The following is a 25,567-nucleotide window of genomic DNA, read 5'->3' on the forward strand; positions in this document are numbered from 1 at the left end:
TGAAACACTCTGCCAGGGGTGTAAGTGGGTCAGAAAACAAAAGACACTGTGCCCACTCTGGGCTCTGGCTGGCTGGGGGAACAGCACTGATGGTTCGTGTCCTATACGAATCTCCCTCACACATCACAATATTTATCCTACACACACTGATTATTTCCCCCTAGTAAACAGAGATCCTTAAATAACCCAGGTAGAGAAAAATAACCACGATGCTCAATACTCCTGGCATTTATAAGCAGATCTATATTCTGGACACCCACGTCAGGGGGAGAAAGTTTCCTTATTCTGCGGTTGACATAGGAAGATTTCTGTCTGGGTCACACTCTAAAACACGTCATCCCTCTTCCCAATTTCAAAGTGCAAATGGCCAACTCAGTCAGCAGAAAAACATGCAGGTAGAAAATTCAGCATTTACTCAACGTAGCATTTGTTCTCTCTGGCCTCTCCTTTTGCAAATACATCTTTAGAGCTCTTAAGACTTACACTGTCTACTTACGTTATTGATAATGGTTCCAAAACAAGTATCAAATTGAGTGATTTCAACCCATCTTGCTTAAACCATGAGACTTTCCTAGATGATATAAGCGGGTCAACCTTTCCCCCTAGGTTACAAGAACCTTGCAGAGATGGGTAGAGTGAAGTTTTTGATAATTTATAACGCCATGATAATTTATTTATTTATAATGCCATGATAATTTAAAAGCATAATTTATCATGCTTTTAGGGTTTTTAAGTCCTAAGAGCTATTTCATTTCTACTCTGCTGTTTATCTGTTTTAAAAGGTAAAGATGAGATAAAATTTTGCAACAGCCATAGAACTCAACAAAGAGGTGGGAGAGGCACTACTTGTCAGAAAGACAAGGCAAAGGTGGGTGACACAATATATAGCCAGCTCAAAGGAGCAGATAAAAGACCAAGGACAAGGCCAGAAATGGGGGGATAAGGGCACTGGCCCAGGATGGGGCACTAAATGGGAGGCCTCTGGATTAGCACCTGGACTGGCTTCCCTGGAAAAATCCAAAGATCCTTTTCAAGCTCTTCAAATGCTTCCTTCCCTCCAGCCCGGCCATCCAAAGCTCATAAAACACATTTTCTACTTTAGTTTGTGTTTTGGTGTTTGATATCGGTAACTCAACATATCCTTTTCTATAGTTTTCATCTTAAATTTATGGTATGTCCATTGCTCTCTTCTTAAATGTACTTTTGTGCCCCAGCCTGAGAAACTCTTCCCTGTTTATTATGTTGGTTCTATAAGACAATATGTTCAGTGGCACCCCTGGAATGGGTTATACAGATTGCATGTCTTAGAATTGTTTTAATAAATAGTAAAAGACAACTAGAACTCAATGTTTTACTAAATTAATTCATCACTGCATGCTGTTGCCTAGCATGGCAGGCACTGGGAACTTCTGAAGAAATGTCCGAAGTTTTATATCCTCATGTGGACTAACATACCCTTTCTTTAGTGTGTGTTTATAATTTAATCAGTCAAGGTATAAAATAATTATTTTTCAGATCACTACATAGCCCACAGCAAATGTGCTTTACTGGTTTAAGAAATATACATATAAGAAATCCTCTGTAATAAATTAGTTAACTAGCCCCAGACCTTGTGACAGTTGCTCATAAAGGAAAAATCCTTTAATTATTATGTAAGTCTCTATGGGTTCCCTGCTATCCTGAACACTATTGCAGGGGTGCAGGATATGAAATGGGAAGAAGTCCCTGTTCTCATAGATCTGTGTCTTCAAGGGAAGTGACAGATAATAAACAATAGTATTTTAGATAGTAAAAAGGGAAGGAGGAAACAAAACAAAACAAAGCAAAGCTGGGAAAGGAGATCAGAACTTCCAAGGAGGTAGTGTAACTTCAATGGAGGTGGCATTTGAATGAAGACCTGAAGGCAGTAAAGGGTCAGCCATCTGGACTTCTGAAGTGAAGCCTTCCATGCAGAAGGAACAGCATGTGCCAAGGGCCTGAGACAGCAGCATGCTCAGTGTGGTCAGGAGCACCAGGAGGGCCAGCGAGGCTGGCAGAATGAAAAACATTCTGTGGTCATTGAACCCTGAGAGGTAACATTTAAAATGTGCTGACCAGGTATGACTTGGTACAGATCACTCATCCAGATAAAACCATTCCCTCCAAATGCCAAAGATGTCTTCTCTTTGGCATGGAGAATGCTCATTTCTTACTGGTTGTGCATGTCATCAGCCTACATTAGCTAAGAGGGATAAGCAGAATGAACCAAATTTGCGTTATCTTCTCTGCTCCATTCCTGCACCCACTACCCCAGCCTAAACCCTGGCTATCCCTCCTGTGGGTTAGAAGAGCCTTGAGATCTTGTCCTGCCTCTAGTATCTGTACCTTGTAGCCACCTTACGTGCCTGCCCCAGCCACCTCCCAAATGCCAAAGAGTTTCAAGGGCCCATGGAGTCTACCCAGGTCCTCCTGGGGAAGGCAAGAGGAGAAGGTAAGTGGTTGGGTCTCTGGACTCCCATCCCACTTCAGCCAGAGCATCCTTGTCCACCAGAGTTAAGCTTAATGCCTCTATGTAAAATTTCTTTCTGTTCTCAAAGTTCGTAAATCACTGCCTTAAAACAACAGCTCAGGGTGGCGCCTGTGGCTCAGTGAGTAGGGCGCCGGCCCCATATGCCGAGGGTGGTGGGTTCAAACCCAGCCCTGGCCAAACTGCATCCAAAAAATAGCCGGGTGCTGTGGCGGGTGCCTGTAGTCCCAGCTGCTTGGGAGGCTGAGGCAAGAGAATCGCCTAAGCCCAAGAGTTAGAGGTTGCTGTGAGCTGTGTGATGTCATGGCACTCTACCCGAGGGCGGTACAGTGAGACTGTCTCTACAAAAAAAAAAAAAAAAAAACAGCTCATACCACTTTCCTCCATGACTGTCCTGCTCCATTTGAAACTGTCAACTCCCTTTCCTAGTGAAATGAAGCTGAAGCTTCCATCACATGAGAATATGATCCACAGTTCTTACAGTGGCCTGTGAGCTACCCAGGCAGCCTCTCTAACTCCTTCCCACCTCTCTCCTCACACACGGCCCACTCCAGCCACGCCGGCGCTCACACCTGCACCCTCCAACTATGCACTGTCTTGGGCTTTTGCACTGACTTTCTAGAACTCTTCTGCATATTTACCTGGACAACCTCATTTCATTCAGGAACTCATTCAGAGTCCTGCTCAAGCATCTTCTCCTTTTAGACAGCCCTGACCACTCCATTAAAACAGCACCGTGCATGCTATCTCCTGGCACTGCTTTCATTTTTTTATAGTGCTATTGTTACCCAATGGTGCAGCATACCTTTGTTTATTTGAATATTGTTTCTCTCTACATTAGGATTATAAGGTCCATGACATTGATGGCTTTGTCTATTTTGGCATTGTCTATCCCTAAGCATTTAGTACAGTGCCTGTCACATAATAGGCGCTTATTACATACTTATTGAACAAATGAATGAATGAATGAATGAAGAGTATGGGCATGGCTTCCAGGGCTCCCCACAGTCTTCTGAGCCCAACTCTCCAGCTCCTGGTCATCCCTGCCCTGTACACACCCTAACCAAATTCACTGCTCACCTGTCCCCAACCCCTGCTGATACTGTCTCACTTCTGCTCAAGGGTCCCCTTTCCCCCGAGGTACTTCCTATCCTCTGCCTGACATAACATGCCTCTTTCAAGACACAGCTCCAAAAACATCCTTTCTGAGGCCTTTCCCCAGCCCCCTACCTGAAGCATGTTCTCCTCCCTGGCATCCAGAGCTCTTATTCTCCAGTCTTTCCCCAGAGTCCTTGCCCCAGTCTCCCGGCCTCCATCTGTGAGTGTGCCAGCACACCTGCAGATATTGAGTGATAGCTAACACCAGCCTCCTTGCCTCCTTACTTGTATTTTTTTTTTTAACTTGTTCTAAGCTACAGTCTGATTTACCTTTGAGTGTTCTAACTCACAGCAATATACACTTAATCCTTCCCAGGCACATTCTGCCAATTTTTTCCTAGCCTGGATTTTCCCTGGGCCTCTGGTCTTGGGCATTCCCCACAGCCCCAAGATGTTCTTTAATGTTTCCCGGTTATCAGTGTTCACACACTTTCCTGACAAGCCAGAAGGTCCAATGACTTGTATTCTAATTATTTATTTCCGGCTCTTCCCAAGGCATGTCCTGGTGACAGCAGTCCTAAGAGTGGGTCTGTGCGGGGACAGAGGCATCTGCCTGGAGTGCATTCAGTATATGAAGTGTTCTGTGAAGTCTCACAGTAAAAATACCTGTTCAGCATCATTAAGCCAAAGAACCACATATTTCTTCAACTACTGAACTATGTTCTCCCCATAGAGTGACTACTAATACCCATTCTACAGGGCATAACTGTACCCTGGATGACATAGGTGTAAAGAATGTTTATGAAATAAATTGAGTCCTCACAACTGATGCACATACAGATAAGGGAGAGCAATCAATAGCATAGTAACAGGTCAGCGGTCAACATATCTGTATGCTTCTCGTGTGCCTGATGGGGCTGGAATTCACTTACTCCAACAAGACGCAGAGAGGTTGAAAGACGGGTAAATTCGCCTGCTAGCAAGTGGCCAATGAGGGCGTACCAACCCAGGGGAGTGTCCTTGGCAGGCCCGCCTTGGCCCCCACCTCTGCTGCAGTATGGCCTCTCTGTAACTTAAGTTTATATACAACTTTTCTAAGAGCAGGTAACTCATAGTCATTTTGCACCTGCTGCCCATCAAGCACTTTCCGTAGATCATCTCATCCAAAGTTCTCAGAACCCTGTGAGGCAGGAATTCTAGTCTGCATCTCCCGCCGCCCTGGTAGGTCTCATCTCCACGTTGTCTTTTCATCTGTGAGGTGTTCAGAAATGCCCCTGAGACCCATTAGCACTCTCTGACCTTGTGAGGGCTTCCCTGCCGCTACTCCTTTGCAGCAATTCCTCTGAGAAGCCTGGAGGAAGGGCTGAGGGGAAAGGCCCCTCCTGGGACTGCTGGCAAGTGCAGAAAACAGCCCTCTATGTAGAGAAAGGCAGTGTTCTGCCAAGGGCACCCATATGTCAAGGTGGCTTTTCTTTCCTTTTGCTAGCAAGCCTGAGAAGCCAGGGATAAAAGACGGAAAGGGTCTGTCAGCCAGAACAGGTGAGAATTGTCGATTACCAACAGTGCAGGGGAGACGGTGGAGGGCTTGATGACCAACTGGAAGGAGGCCCCCTAACTCTGAGTTCAGTCATTCTGGAAGCCATTTAACAGGCATCCTTCCCCACTGCAAATCACACAAGTCAGCCTCCTAACGGAAGAGCCAGAGCAGGACAAGAAGAATGTAGTTTTCTCGCTCTCAGAAGGGTACTGACGGCAGAGTGCAGGCTGATCAGGGCTGAGAGGAGAGTATCTCTGGGTCTCTGTCCTCAGCACAAGGCCACTGGAGTCTGAGCAGCTGGGAGAGGCAAGACCTCCCCCATCTCTCCATAGTTGGTATTGCTTGGAGGAGCCACCAAGGCCGAGTTGGACAGGGCCACTTGGTCTGCCCGTCACCACTCTGGGCTTTACTCTCGGCTGACTGAGGGAAACCATGGGGACTAAGTCCCCTTTGGAGAGAGATCTGGGCCTGCAGGTGACGTGGTGCTCAGTCCAAGCAGCTTTGGTGGGTGTGAATGGCCGTGGCAGGGTGAGCAGAAGCCCGGGCCACAGAGCCAGCTTGAACTGCGGCTCCATGGCCTCCTGGGTGCTCTCTGTGAGCCTCGGGTCTCTCTGCTGTGCCATTTACATGTTAATAATAATTCACAGAGCGGTTTAAAGAGTAAATGATTTCATGTGTAGCTGTGAGCTGTGAAGTGCTATGAAGGTGAGCTGCTATAATTTTAAGATCAGATCATCTAGATGGCTGCTGGAACTCAGGACTCCAGCAGAACCATTTTTTTTTTCATTGCTCATTCCAATGTTGCCTGTAAAAGCAGCCTGCCTTTCATTAACCTAATATTAATACTAATGTTTACTAAAGGGTAGGTGCTATTGGAGCTATAGAGGACAGAGGGAGCTCTTGATTTGGGTAGCTCATTGTCTTATAAGTCAACAGCCTTGTAAACAGATACTATATCTGGACTTATCCAAATTCAGCCCAACCCTGTGAGAGGGTGAGGAGAAGTGGTGAGGCAGGTGAGGCAGCCAGGGAGGCTGCGATGGACCACAGAGCGTGCCCTGCTGTGGAGCTGTAACAGGCACCTGGGGGGAGGCTGTCATCAGGAAACTGGAGGAAGCTTTGCAGGGTTGGAATTACCTGGGGGACAGATCACAGGACCAAGTAGTACTTGTGATACTACTTTATATTTTATATGGTACTGGGGCCAAACACAGTAGCTCCATGAGGTAAAGAAAACTGCACGATCATGATCCTGGACCTTCAAGGTGGACATCCAGATGGTCCCAGGGCACCAAGAATAGTTGTACCTTGCCAGACTCTAGGGGGCCAATATTAAATCACACTCATCATATATTTATATCGATTGAGACCACTTTATGCAGACATTAGTCAAGTGCCCTGGAGGAAGGTGACCATTTTTTCTTTTCGTAAATGATGCTTCCTGGGCTTACTCAGCACTGCCCCAACCTGGAGCTGCTCACAGGCTCTGGTGTCTGCTTCGAGCCTTGCTCTCACTCTTGCTTCTGCCTGTCTGGGTGAGGAGGAAAGGACCTGCTCTTGCTCAGGAAGACAGCCCTGAGGACAGCCCTCCTGGGGCCGGGAGCCACCTACTTGTAAGAAAGGCTAACGGACCTCTGTCTTTCTTGGAATCTTCTGGTTGGCTTTGTTTTCACACTGCCCTCTCCTATTTCTTTTCAACTGTGACTTACAAACACTAGGATGACAATTCCTTTTATCAGCTGATTTTAGAAGGTGCCACTGTCTGAGATGGCAAAGAGCAAAGGCTCTTCTTGCTCCTCCCACCAGATCCTCTTTTGGGTTAAAGTGCTGAAGGTGCAATGGGAGCCCAAAGCCAGGCCTTCCCTGAAGCTTCTAGAGTGAGGAGAAGTCTCCAGGACTTCCTGGAAGGGAAGGGAGGTTGTGGTGAGGTCATTCCACAACTCCAAAACAGGGAGTTCTCAGAACGGGTACCTGTGGGGGAGCCAGCCTCCTCAATCTCAGGGTCCCCTGTAGTGAGAAGAACCACCCTGACCTTCGTGCCCTCCCAACGCATTGTTTTCTTTCTTTTTTTTTTTTGGCATCATGAAGCCTAGCTGCCCTGGACGCCTGGGCAAGTGTGTTTTATTCCGCTTGGCTCCATGCCTGTTCAGGCTGTCCCTGCCCCAGGCTAAGGCAGCTGCAGGTGACTCATTGTCTGAGTCTAGTTCCTGTAGATTCTGGGCTGGGTTTGTTTCCTTAGGAAACCCCCAGCACTGCCCTGGACTTGCCTTAAATCAAACAACCTTTTGGGACCAGGAGAGTGACTGCTTCTTCCTACCACTATTCCTAGCACTTAGCACAGTGCCTGGCATGTGGTAGGCTCAGATAAAACACATTGAATCAAATGAATGCTTTACATGGATTTTATATATATCACGTCAGGGTTTTCCAAACAGCGGGCCCAATTAGGATGGATAGATAGACAGACAGATGAGATATTTATTTTGAGATTGGGTCACAATTGTGGGGCCTGACAGATCTAAAATCTGTAGGGAAGACTGGCATCCTGGAAACTCAGGAAGGAGTTGATATACAATCTTGAATCAGAATTCCTTCATCTCTGGGAAACATTTTTTGCTTTTAAGGACTTCTACTGATTGAATAAGGCCCACTTATCAAAATGGGTAATCTCTGAAGTTAAGAGGGTTAACTCTTAAAGTCAACTGATTATTGGTGTTAATTACATCTACAAAGTACCTTCACAGAAATACCAAGATTCATGTTTGATTAAATAACTTGGTACTATAACCTAGCTGAGTTTGACACATAAAACTAACATTACATCCTGTGTCAAATTATGTTCATACAAACAGCCACCATTGCCACCACCACCACCACCAACACAAACCACAACGAAAAATCTACCACCAAACAAACAAATACTACTAATAAAATTCCAGTAAAACACAGCTAGCCTAAAATTTGTACCTCAGTTCCAGGTAGGTACTGGCAGCCCCAAGATGCTTATAACACATTCACTGCACTCAAGGAGATATCTCTCCAGTGAGGGAGATAGTCCAGTAGACAGATAATTACAAAGCAGTGTGATAAACACTATAATCAAGATGTGGCCAAAACTTGCTTACTGTTATTTAGAACTGAGGAACTTGAAGTAATCAGAATGACCTTGGTAACCCAAGAGAGGGTCTGATGTCAGCCAGTCTAATATTACAACCTTAGCTGCTCTGGAGAGACAGTTTAAAATACTATACTTTAAATAAATGGACTGTGAAACAGCCAAAGGGTCTTACTGCCAGCAAATGTCAAAACATCCAGGGCAACCTGGGTATTCAGGGAAAGACTCAAGGCAGCCATTCTCTTTTTCCCTGCCTGTGGCTTCTCCTGAACGCTGGTCCAACATCCTAGGCCCTGTCTGAAGTCATCTGGACGAATCTCCCAAGAAACTGATGACTGAGAGGGCAGGTTAATGACTCAGCTCTGTCTATTGCCTTACCTATGGTAAAGGAGTCCCCAGGGCTAAACTCAGCAAGAGTTTTATTTCTGGAAGGGTATCTTGCATCCTTTTCCCTCCCCCCGTACATGTGAGCAGACTGCAGGCATCTGCTTACTTCCGCAGTGCTGCTGGCTTTTAGATGCCCATGTTCTTCTGCTTTCTTTCCAACAATGTCTGTCGTCAAATTAAAGATCCGGCTGTGCACATTTAGTTGCAGATGCCCTGCTAACAGCACAATGGTGTTGGATTTCCCCCTTGTCTCTTACATGGAAACATTAAGATCATGCAAATAAATACCAATTTCCCCGCATTCTCATGCCAGTTCGTGAGGTCAGATCCATTGACTAAACTCCAAAACTGGGCTTGCCCTGTGCTAAACTGGCCTCTGACTCTTGTGGACACAGAGAAGCCGAAGATAGCAGAGGGTCTCGTGGGTTCAGAAGAGGCAGTTGGGATGTTAACATGTTATGTGAAGAGCCGCTATCTGGATGGCCAGAAAAGTATTCAAACAATGAAACCTGCAGCCTGGGAAGAACCTGGAAGGAAATGCCTCAGACTTCCTAATGTCTTCCTAATCCTTCCAGGGTGGTGGGGTTGGAAGCACAGAGGAACCCTCATTTGTTGCTTCAGACGCTTCTGCATTGCTTAACTTGGATACAAACAATAAATATTGCTTTTCTAATAAAAAAAAAACTAAAACCAAAGTTGTTTCTTTAAGCTTATTGATTACATAACCCTGTAATAACAATAATAATAGCAATAACACAAGAATACCAACTGACCCTGACAGAGGAACACCATTGACCTCACCAAACAATCATATTGTGAGAGCAGATTATAGATGACTTTGATCATTTGCTTTTTTGCTGTGGGTTTTAAAAGTTCTATCTATCCAGGGTAGTCTATTCAGAGCAACGTTGGCCTCCTGGGGTCTCTGTGCTAGGAAGTCCCATGACCTGTGCTAAACCTGATGGGTGGTAGATGGCAGTGTCCATCTGAGCGCTTATTTGCCAGCCAGATCGAGTTTAGGATTGACATACAGTTTAATTATCATGCAGAGCTGCAGCTGGAGGCGGCTGGAGTTGGCATCTGCTTTTGCAGAGCACAATTTCTGCAAATAATTAACCACCACAACTCTTGATTCTTTCTAATTAATGAAGAGGAAGCCTGGAATCTTCAAAGTCCACGAATGTCATGCTGCCATTGTGTCAAGATTGATCTCCTTTGTTCTAGACCAAAGAGCATGCCTCTCCTGACTCTCCTAATTCTTTATAAATTGAATTTTTCTATTACTAGTTGTGACAGCTAAGTAACATGACTTCAGAAATTCACCCGCAGTTCATGCCAGTATTAGAAGCCTGAATAATAATAATTTTTAAAAAGAACCATAATGGAACAAGCTTTCTGCCTCTGACCCAGAATTAATCATAGTGAAGAGACATCTCCTCAGAGGAGGGTCGTTAATTAGCTCTAATGGCTGTTACTAGGTGGAGTCTGAATTATGGGGATTCTGTAGATGGAAGGAAACAGGAGATTCTTCTCTTTCTCTCTGCCCATCTCCATGGTGATGCTGGGATGGAAGATGATGGGACCTCGTTTCCAGGGATAGGGAATTGTGATGGAGGCCTGAGCAGAGTGCAGTTCACGGGGGGGTGCCAATGTCCTGGTGTAGCAGACCAGCACCCCTGGACAGGTAGAGAAATGGGAGTGGTTGTTTTCAAGGCAATGACCTACCCCTGTGGTCTTATCTGAGGATATAATGAAACCAACTACACAGAAGCCAGAGTGGGATTCCAAGAAACCCTAAGTCAGATCACGTCCCTCTGCTCTAAACATTTAATGGGCCTATTTCTTTAGAGGAAAGAAACTTTCTGCATCAGCCTGTAAGGTCCTACCTCTCTGGCTGCTATGTCCCCTAGGACCTGGTTTTCCCTAGTCTCCTCCCCAGCTCACTCCATCCCAGGCATACGGCTTCCTGGATATTCACCAATACTCCAAGCACAGTCTCAACTCAGGGTCTTTGCACTGGCTATTCTGTCTGTCGGTAGCACCATTTTCCATATATCCCCTTGGCTCACTTTCTCTCTTCCTTTGAGATTTTGCTCAAAAGTCACCTTCTTAATAAAACGATGTTGCTACTCTCTGTTAAATAGAAACCTATTTCTAGCACTCCCTCTTCCTCTTACCTCCTATATTTTTCCTTTTTTACCTCCTAACATACCGTATACCTCCCTTATTTGTTATTTTTATAAGATTTCTAAAGTTAACTTTAATAAGTTAAATCTTTGCCTCCCCTACCTCCCACTAGAATGTAAGTGCTACAAAAATGGGGATTCTTGTCTATTTTGTTTGCCAATGTATTTCCAGCGTCTAGAACTATGCTGGCTCGATAAATACTTGTAGAATGAATGACTCAGTCATTATCCTCTGGAGTGTTCACTGGGGTTCGTGAAGACTGCATGTGCCCATCCAGCAGGACTGCTCAAACTTCCTAAAAAGCTCAGGGTATGAGCTGTTCCTTTGAATGCCAACTGTTAATAATTAAAGCACAGATCAGTGTGATCAGAGTTAAATATTACTTGTGGTGTTGACAAAATCAGTATGGGACTAGGCAAGAATAGTGCTTTTATGGGAAGAGGTTGGTTTTTCTCCCCAAGAATGCACGTTCTTCCTCTTTTACCCCATGGAGAGTGGGAGGCCTTTATAGAAATTATGGCAGTGGTAGGAGGGTGGGAATTGTCTATGGTGTAACTCAGCACTGACCCCACTAAAAGGGAAGCATTCATAGGTACCCAAGGAATGGAAAATATAATGCAGAATCAGGGCTGGGCCATGGTAAACAGCTATAGGCAAAGAGTTGTAGCAAAGCCCACAGTTTCTGCCATCTTTCCAGATGGTTTCCAAACAGTGGGGCCACAGATTCCTGTACTCAATTCTTTCCATTAAAGAATGACTCCTGAGTCCAGCTTGTGTCTATAACTTGCTAGGGGTTTGAAAATGCCGGCAGAGGTTGCAGTGTAGACAGATCGGGACCTTGGGAAGTTCCTAGAGACAACCTTCCAGGCTCTGCTTGATCTGTGCCTCGCATCAGTCCAGGACTCAGCTAAGAGGTGCTGACCGAGGGGGAAGTCACTCACGCACTCAGCAAGCCTGCCGGGGCTGGGTGGGGGCTGAGCCACAGCAAGGAGGGGCTCGCCCCAATTCTGCAGAGGCTGTTCAGTCACTTTGGGCATTTGTCTCCCTGCACAGGGTTTCTAACTCAACCTTCTTAATACTTTGGGGAGTTGTTTTTTTTTCTTATTTGCTCCTCTGAATAACTCAAGAAGAAGAAGAAGAGGAGGAAGGAAAGAAGAAGAAGAAGAAGAGGAAGAGGAAGAGAAAGAGGAAGAAAAGGCCCAGAGGGGTCAAGGTATTTATTTGCCTAAGGCCACACTGTTACCAAGAGGTAGGACCAGGATCCACATTCTCCCTCCCAATCCTGTTTCTGCCCACAATGACCTTCAGGTAAAGACATCCACCCTATTTTCCTCTGAAAGCTGCAAATGAAACTGTTCTTCTAAGTTAAAAGGGATTTTACCATCCCAAAGTGGATTATTACTAAAGTGGCCTCCCAAATTTAGAGGCTGCTCAAAGGTCAGAGATGAGAATCTGGGCTAAGTCTCACAGGGATAGAGGTATGAATTATTGTGTTTTTTAGATATCCTAAATTTAAATTCCAAGACTGACATTTAAAGCATCTCTCTAAAGCCAAGTGTGGCATAGTGCTCTGGTTCTAAATAGCAAAATTGACCTTCCTTCCTAGACTCATATCCTAAATTATTCTGAAGATTCTTCCTCCAGACTGCTCCCGACAACCCACCTAATGAAGCCTCCAGGACACACTCGCTGATTTACAACTGCAATCTTGCTAAAAGGCATGGAAAAAAGCCGAGATGAATTTCTATTAGAATCACTGGCATGAAATACTAACATCGCTACGGCCTGCCGTATAACTGACTGTCTGCATCACTGTCCCCCCTTCTTAGTTCACTGAAATAGGCCATTTGTTGGAGAATTAAGGGAATCTTGTTCCCCAATCGCTCCCCACAAAGACTGAAGGAGGAAGGCTGCTGACTGTGCCATGTAGCGTGTGCTTGAACGTGGCTCCCCAAAGCCAGCCTTGAACCAGGAAGCCTTTTCTTGTTCAGTTTCCATGTCAGTGTTTAGTCTTTGATGAGGGTCTGTGACTGCTGTGTGCAGAGCCCTTCTGTTTTCCGCCTTTACAGAAGGAATAAAGACGACGAGGCAGGATGTGAGCAGTAAGCTCCAGCTGTCCGTGGTTAAGATGCTGTGATTAGCTGTGAGTCGGCCATTTGGCTGAAGCAAAATGTGTCTGAATGAAGAAGGGGATCTCTGTCCCTTCTATTCATTCTCTCCTGGAACATTGACCCAAGCTGTCAATTTGTCAAATATTTATTGACCCTCCCTCCCCTGCATTTTCCATAAAGTGCAGGGGGCTGCAAGAAGTAAAACCTTACAAATTATTTAACACTTAGATTGGAAAATAAGGTGAGTGGTTGTTCATCAATAGTGGAAAACTCAAATGACTATGGGACCAATGGGGCAACAGTGAATGAATGAATGAATGAAGCTGTTTCATAATAGCCTGTTGCAGTACTTTTTTTTTTTTTGAGACAGAGCCTCAAGCTGTTGCGCTAGGTAGAGTGCCATGGCAACACAGCTCCCAGCAATCTCAAACTCCTGGGCTTAAGCAATTCTCTTGCCTCAGCCTCCCAAGTAGCTGGGACTACAGGCACCCACCACAAGACCCGGCAATTTTTTGATTGTAGTTGTCCTTGTTGTTTGGCAGGCCTGAGCTGGATTCGAACCCACCAGCTCTGGTGTATGTGATTGGCGCTCTAGCCACTTGAGCTACAGGTGCTGAGCCAGTACATTTTTTTAAACATGAACACATCTTCCTGTTTCCCTTTAACACACAGGAATATTCTTTTCTCCACAAAACCAGAGCCTTGTTGGCCTGCCTTTTGTTTTCTCATTTTTGATGGAGAAAACAATATCTTACTCAATTCTTCTACGAAGTAGAGAAAGTGCTAAGGTAAATGGCAACAACCTGGTTTCCATGTTAAGAGACAATTGAAGATGCTTCAAGGAGGTGTTGGGACGGTCAGTTGGAGAGCATGCAGCTATTATTTACTAAGTGCCCTGTTGTTTTGCAGCTGAGTGAGGATAGAGGCCTAGAAATATACCCAGAACACTGTATTTGCTCAGACATGCCATGGGGTTGGTTGCCATTTCTCTCCCTTAGATAAGGTCTTATCCTTCCATTCTGCCAAGTGGATGGGAGCTCCTCGGGGAAGGCCGAGGTTTTTCTTTCTTTGCTCACAGGGACAGACTTAATACTTGCACACAGCTGCTGGGTTGTGGTTACTCCACACCATCACGAGGCAAGAGACAGAGAGGACATCACAAAAGGAGGGCACCTTCCCTATGGTCTGGTCAAAGTCAGGCAGAGCAATGCACTAGGACGTGAGTATCGATTGTTATGGAAGGCAGAAGGAGCCTCCAAAATGACACGCAGGCTGCAGACAGGTAACCCTGGAAAGCTCTCTGTGGAACACTGCAACACAGCCACAAGGCCTCCCTTCCTCGTATTCCTGTCTCTTTGCCATTCCTCCCATCAAGAGGTCTATTTCTCACATTTGATTTTTGTATATTGGATATTGTACTCTGTGATCTTGTTAAGTTCCCTTATTAGTTCTAACAATTTTTTATATATTCATTAGGATTTTTGATGTAGTTGATCATATCATCTCCAAATAAAGACTTTTTTTACTTCAGAAAAAAAAGAAAAAGAGACATCTTTTTCTCCATTCTTTGGCTTTGAGTTTGACTATGTGACATGTTTTGACCATTGGAATATTAACACATGTAGTACAAGTAAAGACTTGACAAGTGCTTGCACGCTGAGGCTGCCAACTCCTGCTGCACTAAATCCATGGAACACAATCCCTTGTGAAAATAAGCTCCCACTAGCCTGCCAGAAAGGCCACAGAGAGGGAAACTGAGGCACCTCCAGGGATGGGAACCTGCAGCTTTTTGATTTCAAGATCATTCTTGGTGGCTTTTGCCACCACTGTCTATAAAGCCTGTCTCCACTCGTCTTCCGGAAGCCAAGGGGACAGAGACAGACACCTGAGACTCTCTCTTTCCTGGCTTTGATGAAGAAAGCTGCCACACTAGGAAGGCCCACATGATGAGGAACTGAGGGACATCTCTAGACAATTCCAGCCAACATCCAGCAAGGAACTGATGGCTTCAGTTCAACAAGCGTTGAAGAACTGAATGGCATCAACAGCTACTCCACAGGCACGAGAACTTAAAGAGCAAGAGGAAGTGAAAGGAAAATTAGGGCAAGGAAACAGATAAAAGAAATCACTCATGAGGAAGAATCAGCAGAAAACTCCATGCAACATGAAGAACCAGTCCAGAACAACCCCGCCAAGGGACCATGAGGTAGCTACTACAGAGGATTCCACCTATACAGAAATGTTAGGAATTACAGAAAGGGAATATAGAATACACATGTTGAAAATAATGAAAGAAATGATGGAAACAATGAAGGAAACTGCTAATAAAGTGGAAATTAACCAAAAGGAAATTCAAAAACAGAATCAAATAAGAGATGAACGATATGAAGAATATAAAAAGGATATAGCAGAGCTGAAGGAAATGAAAGAGTCAATCAGGGAACTTAAAGATGCAATGGAAAGTATCAGCAACAGGTTAGACCATGCAGAAGAAAGAATTTCAGAGGTAGAAGACAAAGTTTTTGAGATAACTCAGATAGTAAAAGAGGCAGAAAAGAAGAGAGAGAAAGCAGAACGTTCACTGTCAGAATTATGGGACTTTATGAAGCGTTCCAACATACGAGTTATAGGAATTCCAGAAGGGGAAGAAGAATGCCCCAGAGGAATGGAAGCCATACTAGAGAATATTATACAAGAAAATTTCCCAAATATCACCAAAGATTCTGACACACTGCTTTCAGAGGGCTATCGGACCCCAGGTCGCCTCAACTCTAACTGAGCTTCTCCAAGACACATTGTGATGAACCTGTACAAAGCCAAGACAAAAGAAAAGATTCTGCAAGCTGCCAGGAGTAAGCACCAGTTGACCTACAGGGGCAAATCCATCAGAGTGACCGCAGACTTCTCTAATGAAACTTTCCAAGCAAGAAGACAATGGTCATCTACCTTTAATCTACTTAAACAGAACAATTTCCAGCCCAGAATTCTGTACTCTGCTAAGCTAAGCTTCAAAATTGATGGAGAAATCAAATCATTTACGGATATACAAACATTGAGGAAATTCGCCACAACAAGACCAGCTCTATAGGAAATACTTCAACCTGTTCTGCACACTGACCACCACAATGGATCAGCAGCAAAGTAAGAACTCAGAAATTAAAGGACAGAACCTAACCTCCACACTGATGCAAAAGATAAAACTAAGCAATGGACTCTCACAAAATAAGATGAATAGAATACTACCACACTTATCACTTATCTCAATAAATGTTAATGGCTTGAATTCCCCACTGAAGAGACATAGATTGGTTGACTGGATTAAAAAACACAAGCCATCCATTTGCTGTCTGCAAGAAACACACCTGGCTTCAAAAGACAAATTCAAGCTCTGAGTCAAGGGTTGGAAGACAATTTTTCAGGCAAATGGAATTCAGAAGAAAAGAGGAGTTGCAATCTTATTTTCAGATACATGTGGATTTAAAGCAACTAAAGTCAAAAAAGACAAAGATGGTCACTTTATATTGGTCAAGGGAAAAATACAACAAGAAGACATTTCAATTCTAAATATCTATGCACCCAATTTAAATGCTCCCAGATTCTTGAAACAGACCTTACTCAGTCTGAGCAATATGATATCTGATAATACCATCATAACAGGGGACCTTAACACTCCTCTTACAGAGCTGGACAGATCCTCTAAACAGAAATTAAACAAGGATATAAGAGATTTAAATGAGACCCTAGAACAACTGTGCTTGATAGACGCATATAGAACACTCCATCCCAAAGATAAAGAATATACATTCTTCTCATCACCCCATGGAACATTCTCCAAAATTGATCATATCCTGGGACACAAAACAAATATCAACAGAATCAAAAGAATTGAAATTTTACCTTGTATCTTCTCAGACCATAAGGCACTAAAGGTGGAACTCAACTCTAACAAAAATGCTCAACCCCACCCAAAGGCATGGAAATTAAACAATCTTCTGTTGAATAACAGATGGGTGCAGGAAGAAATAAAACAGGAAATCATTAACTTCCTTGAGCATAACAACAATGAAGACACAAGCTACCAAAACCTGTGGGATACTGCAAAAGCAGTTTTGAGAGGAAAATTCATCGCTTTAGAATTCCTACATTCGAAAAACAGAAAGAGGGCACATCAACAATCTCACAAGAGATCTTATGGAATTGGAAAAAGAAGAACAATCTAAGCCTAAACTCAGTAGAAGAAAAGAAATATCCAAAATCAAATCAGAGATCAATGAAATTGAAAACAAAAGAATCATTCAGAAAATTAATGAAACAAAGAGTTGGTTTTTTGAAAAAATAAATAAAATAGATAAACCATTGGCCAGACTAACGAGGAATAGAAAAGTAAAATCTCTAGTAACCTCAATCAGAAATGATAAAGGGGAAATAACAACTGATCCCACAGAGATACAAGAGATCATCTCTGAATACTACCAGAAACTCTATGCCCAGAAATTTGACAATGTGAAGGAAATGGATCAATATTTGGAATCACACCCTCTCCCTAGACTCAGCCAGGAAGAAATAGAGCTCCTGAACAGACCAATTTCAAGCACTGAGATCAAAGAAACAATAAAAAATCTTCCAACCAAAAAATGCCCTGGTCCAGATGGCTTCACTCCAGAATTCTATCAAACCTTCAAGGAAGAGCTTATTCCTGTACTGCAGAAATTATTCCAAAAAATTGAGGAAGAAGGAATCTTCCCCAACACATTCTATGAAGCAAACATCACCCTGATACCAAAACCAGGAAAAGACCCAAGGAAAAAGGAGAATTTCAGACCAATCTCACTCATGAATATAGATGCAAAAATTCTCAACAAAATCCTAGCCAATAGATTACAGGTTATCATCAAAAAAGTCATTCATCATGATCAAGTAGGCTTCATCCCAGGGATGCAAGGCTGGTTTAACATACGCAAGTCTATAAACGTTATCCACCATATTAACAGAGGCAAAAATAAAGATCACATGATCCTCTCAATAGATGCAGAAAAAGCATTTGATAAAATCCAGCATCCTTTCCTAATTAGAACACTGAAGAGTATAGGCATAGGTGGCACATTTCTAAAACTGATTGAAGCTATCTATGACAAACCCACAGCCAATATTTTACTGAATGGAGTAAAACTCAAAGCTTTTCCTCTTAGAACTGGAACCAGACAAGGTTGTCCTCTGTCACCTTTACTATTCAACGTAGTGCTGGAAGTTCTAGCCAATACAATTAGGCAAGACAAGGAAATAAAGGGAATCCAAATGGGAGCAGAGGAGGTCAAACTCTCCCTCTTTGCTGACAACATGATCTTATACTTAGAGAACCCCAAAGACTCAACCACAAGACTCCTAGAAGTCATCAAAAAATACAGTAATGTTTCAGGATATAAAATCAATGTCCACAAGTCAGTAGCCTTTGTGTACACCAATAACAGTCAAGATGAGAAGCTAATTAAGGACACAACTCCCTTCACCATAGTTTCAAAGAAAATGAAATACCTAGGAGTATACCTAACGAAGGAGGTGAAGGACCTCTATAAAGAAAACTATGAAATCCTCAGAAAGGAAATAGCAGAGGATATTAACAAATGGAAGAACATACCATGCTCATGGATGGGAAGAATCAACATTGTTAAAATGTCTATACTTCCCAAAGCAATCTACCTATTCAATGCCATTCCTATCAAAATACCAACATCGTACTTTCAAGATTTGGAAAAAATGATTCTGCGTTTTGTATGGAACCGGAAAAAACCCCGTATAGCTAAGGCAGTTCTCTGTAACAAAAATAAAGCTGGGGGCATCAGCATACCAGATTTTAGTCTGTACTACAAAGCCATAGTGCTCAAGACAGCATGGTACTGGCACAAAAACAGAGACATAGACACTTGGAATCGAATTGAAAACCAAGAAATGAAACTAACATTTTACAACTACCTAATCTTTGATAATCCAAACAAGAACATACCTTGGGGGAAAGACTCCCTATTCAATAAATGGTGTTGGGAGAACTGGATGTCTACATGTAAAAGACTGAAACTGGACCCACACCTTTCCCCACTCACAAAAATTGATTCAAGATGGATAAAGGACTTAAACTTAAGGCATGAAACAATAAAAATCCTCCAAGAAAGCATAGGAAAAAACACTGGAAGATATTGGCCTGGGGAAAGACTTCATGAAGAAGACTGCCATGGCAATTGCAACAACAACAAAAATCAACAAATGGGACTTCATTAAACTGAAAAGCTTCTGTACAGCTAAGGAGACAATAACCAAAGCAAAGAGACAACCTACACAATGGGAAAGGATATTTGCATATTTTCAATCAGACAAAAGCTTGATAACTAGGATCTATAGAGAACTCAAATTAATCCACATGAAAAAAGCCAACAATCCCATATATCAATGGGCAAGAGACATGAATAGAACTTTCTCTAAAGACGACAGATGAATGGCTAACAGACATATGAAAAAATGTTCATCATCTCTATATATTAGAGAAATGCAAATCAAAACAAAAAGAGATATCATCTAACCCCAGTGAGAATGGCCCACATCAGAAAATTTCAAAACTGCAGATGCTGGCGTGGATGTGGAGAGAAAGGAACACTTTTACACTGCTGGTGGGACTGCAAACTAGTACAACCTTTCTGGAAGGAAGTCTGGAGAAACCTCAAAGCACTCAAGCTAGACCTCCCATTTGATCCTGCAATCCCATTACTGGGCATCTACCCAGAAGGAAAGAAATCCTTTTATCATAAGGACACTTGTACTAGACTGTTTATTGCAGCTCAATTTATAATCGCCAAAATGTGGAAACAGCCTAAATGCTGTTCCTATGTATACCATGGAATACTATTCAGCCATTAAAAAAAATGGAGACTTTACATCCTTCGTATTAACCTGGATGGACGTGGAAGACATTATTCTTAGTAAAGCATCACAAGAGTGGAGAAGCATGAATCCTATGTACTCAATTTTGATATGAGGACAATTAATGACAATTATGGTTATGGGGGAAACAGAAAAAGGGAAGGGGGGAGGGGGGCGGGGCCTTGGTGTGTGTCACACTTTATGGGGGCAAGACATAATTGCAAGAGGGACTTTACCTAACAATTGCAATCAGTGTAACCTGGCTTATTGTACCCTCAATGAATCCTCAACAATAAAAAAAAAAAAAAAAGATCATTCTTAAGTACCAAAAGAGGCAGGAAAAAAGCTTCCTCTTTTTCTTCAGTATCCCTTTTAATAAAAGGATTTATTATGTAAAATTTGGACTCAGTCAAAAGGCCTTGCTTGGAGATTAAGAGGGCTACAAGTTTCCTTAAGACCAGAGGTTCTGCACCTTAATCTGGCCCAAAGGAGACCTACAGAAGGACTGAACAGTTGAGACCAGCCCAAGTTGCCAACCCACAGAATTGCCCTAATAAACAATCATTATTTGAAAAATAAACAAAACAGAAAAACCATGCTATGCTGATTAATCCACTCGAAGGCCAGATTCTGCCCACTGGTTATCAGTTTGCTTCGTGCTGAGGTAATTAGGACTACACGGCTACATAGAAAGAGTGCTTGTGAACTCACAGTAACCGTGCAAGGATGCCGTACCCCTTGCACGTACCTCCTGTACCTCCACATCAGCTCTCTGTTAGAATGCCTCTGATAAAAAGGGGTGTGTGTGAAAATTCCTGCCTAGGAAAGGCGAAGGGAGGAACTGTGCTGGTTATTGATTTTAAAGTCAAGGGTACCAGGTTAAGCCCACATCTAAGTTGAGCATTTGTACAGTACAGAGTTTAAATAAGACAACAGACAGCTTAGAGGCATACTGTATGTGTGAGCCATGCTTGGGGTCTTAACAGCCCCTTGGGTTCCTAAGTCTTCCAAAATCAGATTGTCCCCATGGGGTAGCAAGCCCCAGCCTCGGCCCCAGCCCCAGCACATCCTGGCTCTTGCCTCTTTTTCTCTGATCTAATGTCCTGGTCCCTTGAACTCTTCTAGTTCAGCTTGTGGCAGAAATATTGGTTTTCCTGATGTGCAGGTATAGGATATTTAGATATAACCTACCATGAAACCTGGTAATTCAAGTTCTGTTTAACATTTTCTTGAATGCACCTGGCTGATTTGTTCATAAGATGTATATTTTTATTAGTTAATACAAGAACATTTATTTAGATACGACTCATGATGTTGGGAACACAAAAATCAAAATTAGGTACCTACACTATGAGCCTAACAGCTTAATGGAAAAAAATCTAAAGAAGAGTATGTGTGTGTGTATACGTGTGTGGGTGTAGGTGTGTGCATGTGTAGGGGTGTGTGTGTGTAAGTGTGTACGTGTAGGTGTGTGCATGTGTAAGTGTGCATGTGTAGGTGTGTGCATAGATGTGTGCACGTATATGCGTATGTATGTGTAGGTGTGTGCATATGTAGGAGTGTGTATGTGTAGATGTGTGCAGGTGTGTGTGTCTGGGTGTGTAGTGATACCAGAGCCAAGAATGCACCATGGCCTAGGGAGCACCCTCGCTAAAGGGACTAACTATATTCATGGGAGTAAGTTGAGTGGGGAGCAGGGGAAGCGCAACCAAAAAGTGATGCTCAAACTGAATCTTGAAGAAAAGTGAAGGCTCACTAGGCAGATCTGGAGACAGAAAAGGGGACTACAGGTCTGGAAAATAGTAAATACAGTAGAACTTCTGTAGGTTGACCACCCAAGGAACTGTAACAAGCTGGTCAACATACGGAGGCGGTCAATGTAAGGAACCAGGCCTGCTGTACTAATACGTACATGTGGTGCATGTTTAGTCAAGGAAAATTAGGTGGTCAGTGTAGGGAGGTGGTCAACAATAGAGGGTCTACTGTACTTAATTTGCCAGCCTGAGCAAGAGTGAGACCCCATCTCTACTAAAAACAGAAAAATTAGTCAGGTGTTGTGCTGTGCACTTGTGTTCCAGCTACCAGGAAGCTGAGGCAGGAGGATCACTTGAGCCCAGGAGTTTGTGGTTGCTGCGAGCTATGATGACGTCACTTCACTCTATCCAGGGTAAAGAATGAGGTTATGTCTCAAAAAAAGAAAAATTTTAATTTGGCCAAAGCATACAGTATGTTGATGTGATGAGAGAAGGATGGAAAGATGGAATAGGGAGCATTTAATAAGACGAGGCTAGAGGGTGGCGCCTGTGGCTCAAAGGGGTAGGGTGCCAGCCCCATATACCGGAAGAGGCAGGTTCAAACCCAGCCCCGGGCCAAAAACTGCAAAAAAAAAAAAAAAAAATAGGAGTCCCGGGGTGGTGAATAATTTTCATTACCAGGGTAGGTGATATAAATGTTTGAATGTATCCCCCAAAGTTCCTGTATTGGAAATTTAATCATCAAAATTCCACGAAGAAGTGGAACTTTGAAGAAGTAATTAGGCCATGAGGGGGATTGTTGCTATTACTGCAAGAGTGCGTTCCTTTTAAAAAGAAAAATTTGGTTCCCTTTTGTTTCTCTGTCTTGCTCTTCCACCTTCTGTCACAGGACAACATAGTAAGAAGGCCCTCACCACATTCTGGCCCCTCGATCTTGGACTTCAGCCTCCAGGCGAAAAAATTCAGTTCACTATAAATTACCCAATCTGTGGTATTCTGTTACAGCAGCACAAAATGAACCAAGACAGTAGGAGACTTAAAATTTATCCTGTAGCTGATGGGGAACCATTGAAGGGTTTTAAACAGAAGAAAGATGCATTCTGATTGGTAAGTGTGAATTATAACCAGTGGGAAAATGTTGGAGAATTGGAGGCAGGAAAACTGCCTGGGAAGTAATGGCTGTGGATATGGAAGAGAGGATTGACAAGAGACCCAAGTGAAGAAAGGGGCTCAGCTAGTCTGAGGTTTCCTGCCTGGGGACTTGGTCGGTGAAGCTTGATGTAGGAGATCTGTACTTTGTGGGTACACTTTGTGTGAACTTTGTGTTAAGCAAAAGAATTGTTTTACATGTAACATTACAATTTCACACATCCTGTAGGGGTCTCAGAAGAGGTAGGATATTCTGAAGGAGAGATCCACTCAGAGGATAAAGGAGATAATGGTTCGGAACTGTTACGTATCAAACCAAGTGCCAGCAGCAGGAAGGACAGTCAAGGGCCTTTTTTTGAGAGCTCCAACCAAAAATAGAATTGGCAGGCTCAGGCGCTATGGGCAGGTGTGGGGGTCATGCCTGTGAACAGACTTGGTGGATCCCCAGATGACCTAGGCCTTTAGTTAGCGCTTATAATCATCTGTGGATGATTTCCAAAGTGGCAGCTGACAGCTTGGGAAGTATGCTTTCTTTTCTGTAAAGAGAAAGTGCCCATTTCCCAAGTGGCTACTCCTTTTGGTTTGACTAAGAGCTTCTCTGGCTGAAAATATGCCTATGGTTTTTGTAAGGCCATTTAAAAAATTGATGGCTTTTCTTTTTTTCAGTTAAAATACCTCTTGGGTAACTTAGAAGAATCAAAGTGTAAGTTCTACTCCTGGGAAATATGTCAAAGAAATGCCTGGTGCATGCTTTAGTTCATTAGAGTATCTTTTCCTCTTCTGCGTATCACAAAAAAAGTGAATTAGAATGCAAGGATTCAAAGGCAGACAAGGAACCTAACCCTAACAGTCAGATTAGAAGTAAATGCTCCCCTTGGGGAATCTGAAGTTAGAATACAAGATTCCACTAAGTTTGGGACTTTCAGATCAAAAACATCTTGCTATTACCTAGCGCTCACAAGGCTGAAACATCTGGTGGTAAGTTTGCTTTGGTGTATGGTAACTGGGGAAAATACCAAGAGTTTGGAATAATAGTATTTTGTTTGTAAATTGAACTTTAGAAACTGTACTTCACCCAGGAAACACTAGAGGGAGTAAGTCAAATAGAGGAAAAGGCTGCAATGAGAATGAATGGGAATGAAGGGCCACTCTCAGTAAGGCATTCCGGCATTTCACTGAGGTGACATTTTATTTAGGTAGACACTAGTATTTATACTATGACCAAAGGACTTCTTATCCTAAATCCAGTATTTAAAAACTTTAATTATGATCTATTATGCCTGTTCAGAACCAAAACCAGTAGAGGAAAACTATTACTCTCTGACCAGAATCTATCATTTTAGGCGTTTGCTAGCCAATACAATATAGCTCTACCTAAGACCTGTGAGTCTTTAATTTTAAAAGATATGTTTTTTGGATGAAAAACCTTTCACAGATATTGGATATTTTTTTTTACAGCATTTTTTTCTTACAGTTCTCCCCGTGAATAGGAATGACACTAGATATTTTCAGACACTTGTAGAAATAAAATGTGCTCTTTGTAGATAAGCTGGACTAAAAGCCCTTCCTTCTTCATTTTCTCCACAATTCTCGTATATTAGCTCTACAGTAAAACACCGTTTTACAATCCAGAAACACTGAAGTTAATTGGAACAATGTCGTACACATGTCAATGGAAACTGATATTTATTTTTCTTGTTTAAATTTCTAGTTCCTCAGTTCCCTTGTGCCTCTTGAAATGCCAAAAGAATTAGTGAAGGTCAGAGTCTCATAATCAAATAATAAAAAAAACTTTAACAATTAATTACTACAATCAGAAACAAATATCTTAAAATCTTAACAAGAGACTATTCAACTGATTATTAAAATAGTTCACTATATAATGAACTAATATTTCTATGAAACATTGTCCTTCAACCTCGCAGATTTTTGAAATGCAGCTGTTAAAAGGAAATGTGAATCCAAATGTAAGAAAGCCCCAGTAAGCATGCTAAGTTTATAAGGATCTGCCCTTTCGTAAACCTTGGGGTCAGATTCACGTGGATGAGGATGTGAAGAGAGTAGAAATTACATTACAAACTCTTTAAGGCAGCATCTTTAGGAAGCAATCAGTGACACTGACAAGCAACGCTCTGAAATCTGGGTTTGCGTTTGTTAGCCATGCATCATACTACTTACCTCTCAGGGTAGAACCTTTAATTTCAGAAAGTGCTGACGTGCATTACGGCACCCGTTATCAAACGTCTTTGGCAGAAATGCCATTTATCCTTGTTGTGGTAATGAACAGATTTAAAACATTCTGGTGTCACCATCCCTGAAAAAGCACATTCATTTGAATATTTCTTCCACAAGCATAATGAAATATTTCATGAAGGCACATGAGTGTAGAATACTATGGAGAGATATTGCTGGTGAATGACAGAACGTCTGGTTGATTTACATGAAACCCCAAGTGCTTGGATGAGAATAGGTTAGGTTTAGATTGACGAGCAAATGTGTAACCAGACTTCTGGCTGACAAATGGCAGAACTATGCCAGCACATTAGCTTCTCTGGAGAGAGACCAAAACTGAAGCAAGAGGATCAAGTTCACTCCACAAAGGACATTCAAACGTAGTGGATGGCAGAGTAGCTGGGATATTAAGCACATATAGAAACTAATATCCCCAAATAGAATTGGGTGGGTTTATGGTTGGGCTGGCATCAAAGCCAATGATCAAACCCTTCTCAAGCTTGCTGTATCCTCTGTGTATACACATATTGACATTCCTTCAGAGGGAGCCTGGTGTTTTCAAGCTAAGTCTATTTTATTGGC

The 25,567-nt window shown here is 42.8% G+C and overlaps 1 protein-coding gene across 4 annotated transcripts in view; it reads right to left on the reverse strand.

The window, feature by feature from the left end:
- The window catches only part of ITGB6 (integrin subunit beta 6), a 160,452-nt gene extending 135,296 nt beyond the window's left edge, over positions 1-25,156 (reverse strand). For all 4 annotated transcript variants that reach the window (XR_008381307.1, XM_053598067.1, XM_053598066.1 and 1 more), the window contains exon 1: positions 24,932-25,156. The gene's annotated coding sequence lies outside the window, so the exon portion shown is untranslated. The remainder of the gene's footprint in view (positions 1-24,931) is intronic.
- Positions 25,157-25,567: the final 411 nt, after the last annotated feature.

This window comes from Nycticebus coucang, chromosome 7 (assembly GCF_027406575.1).
Source record: "Nycticebus coucang isolate mNycCou1 chromosome 7, mNycCou1.pri, whole genome shotgun sequence".
In the NCBI taxonomy this organism is placed as follows: Eukaryota; Metazoa; Chordata; class Mammalia; order Primates; family Lorisidae; genus Nycticebus; species Nycticebus coucang.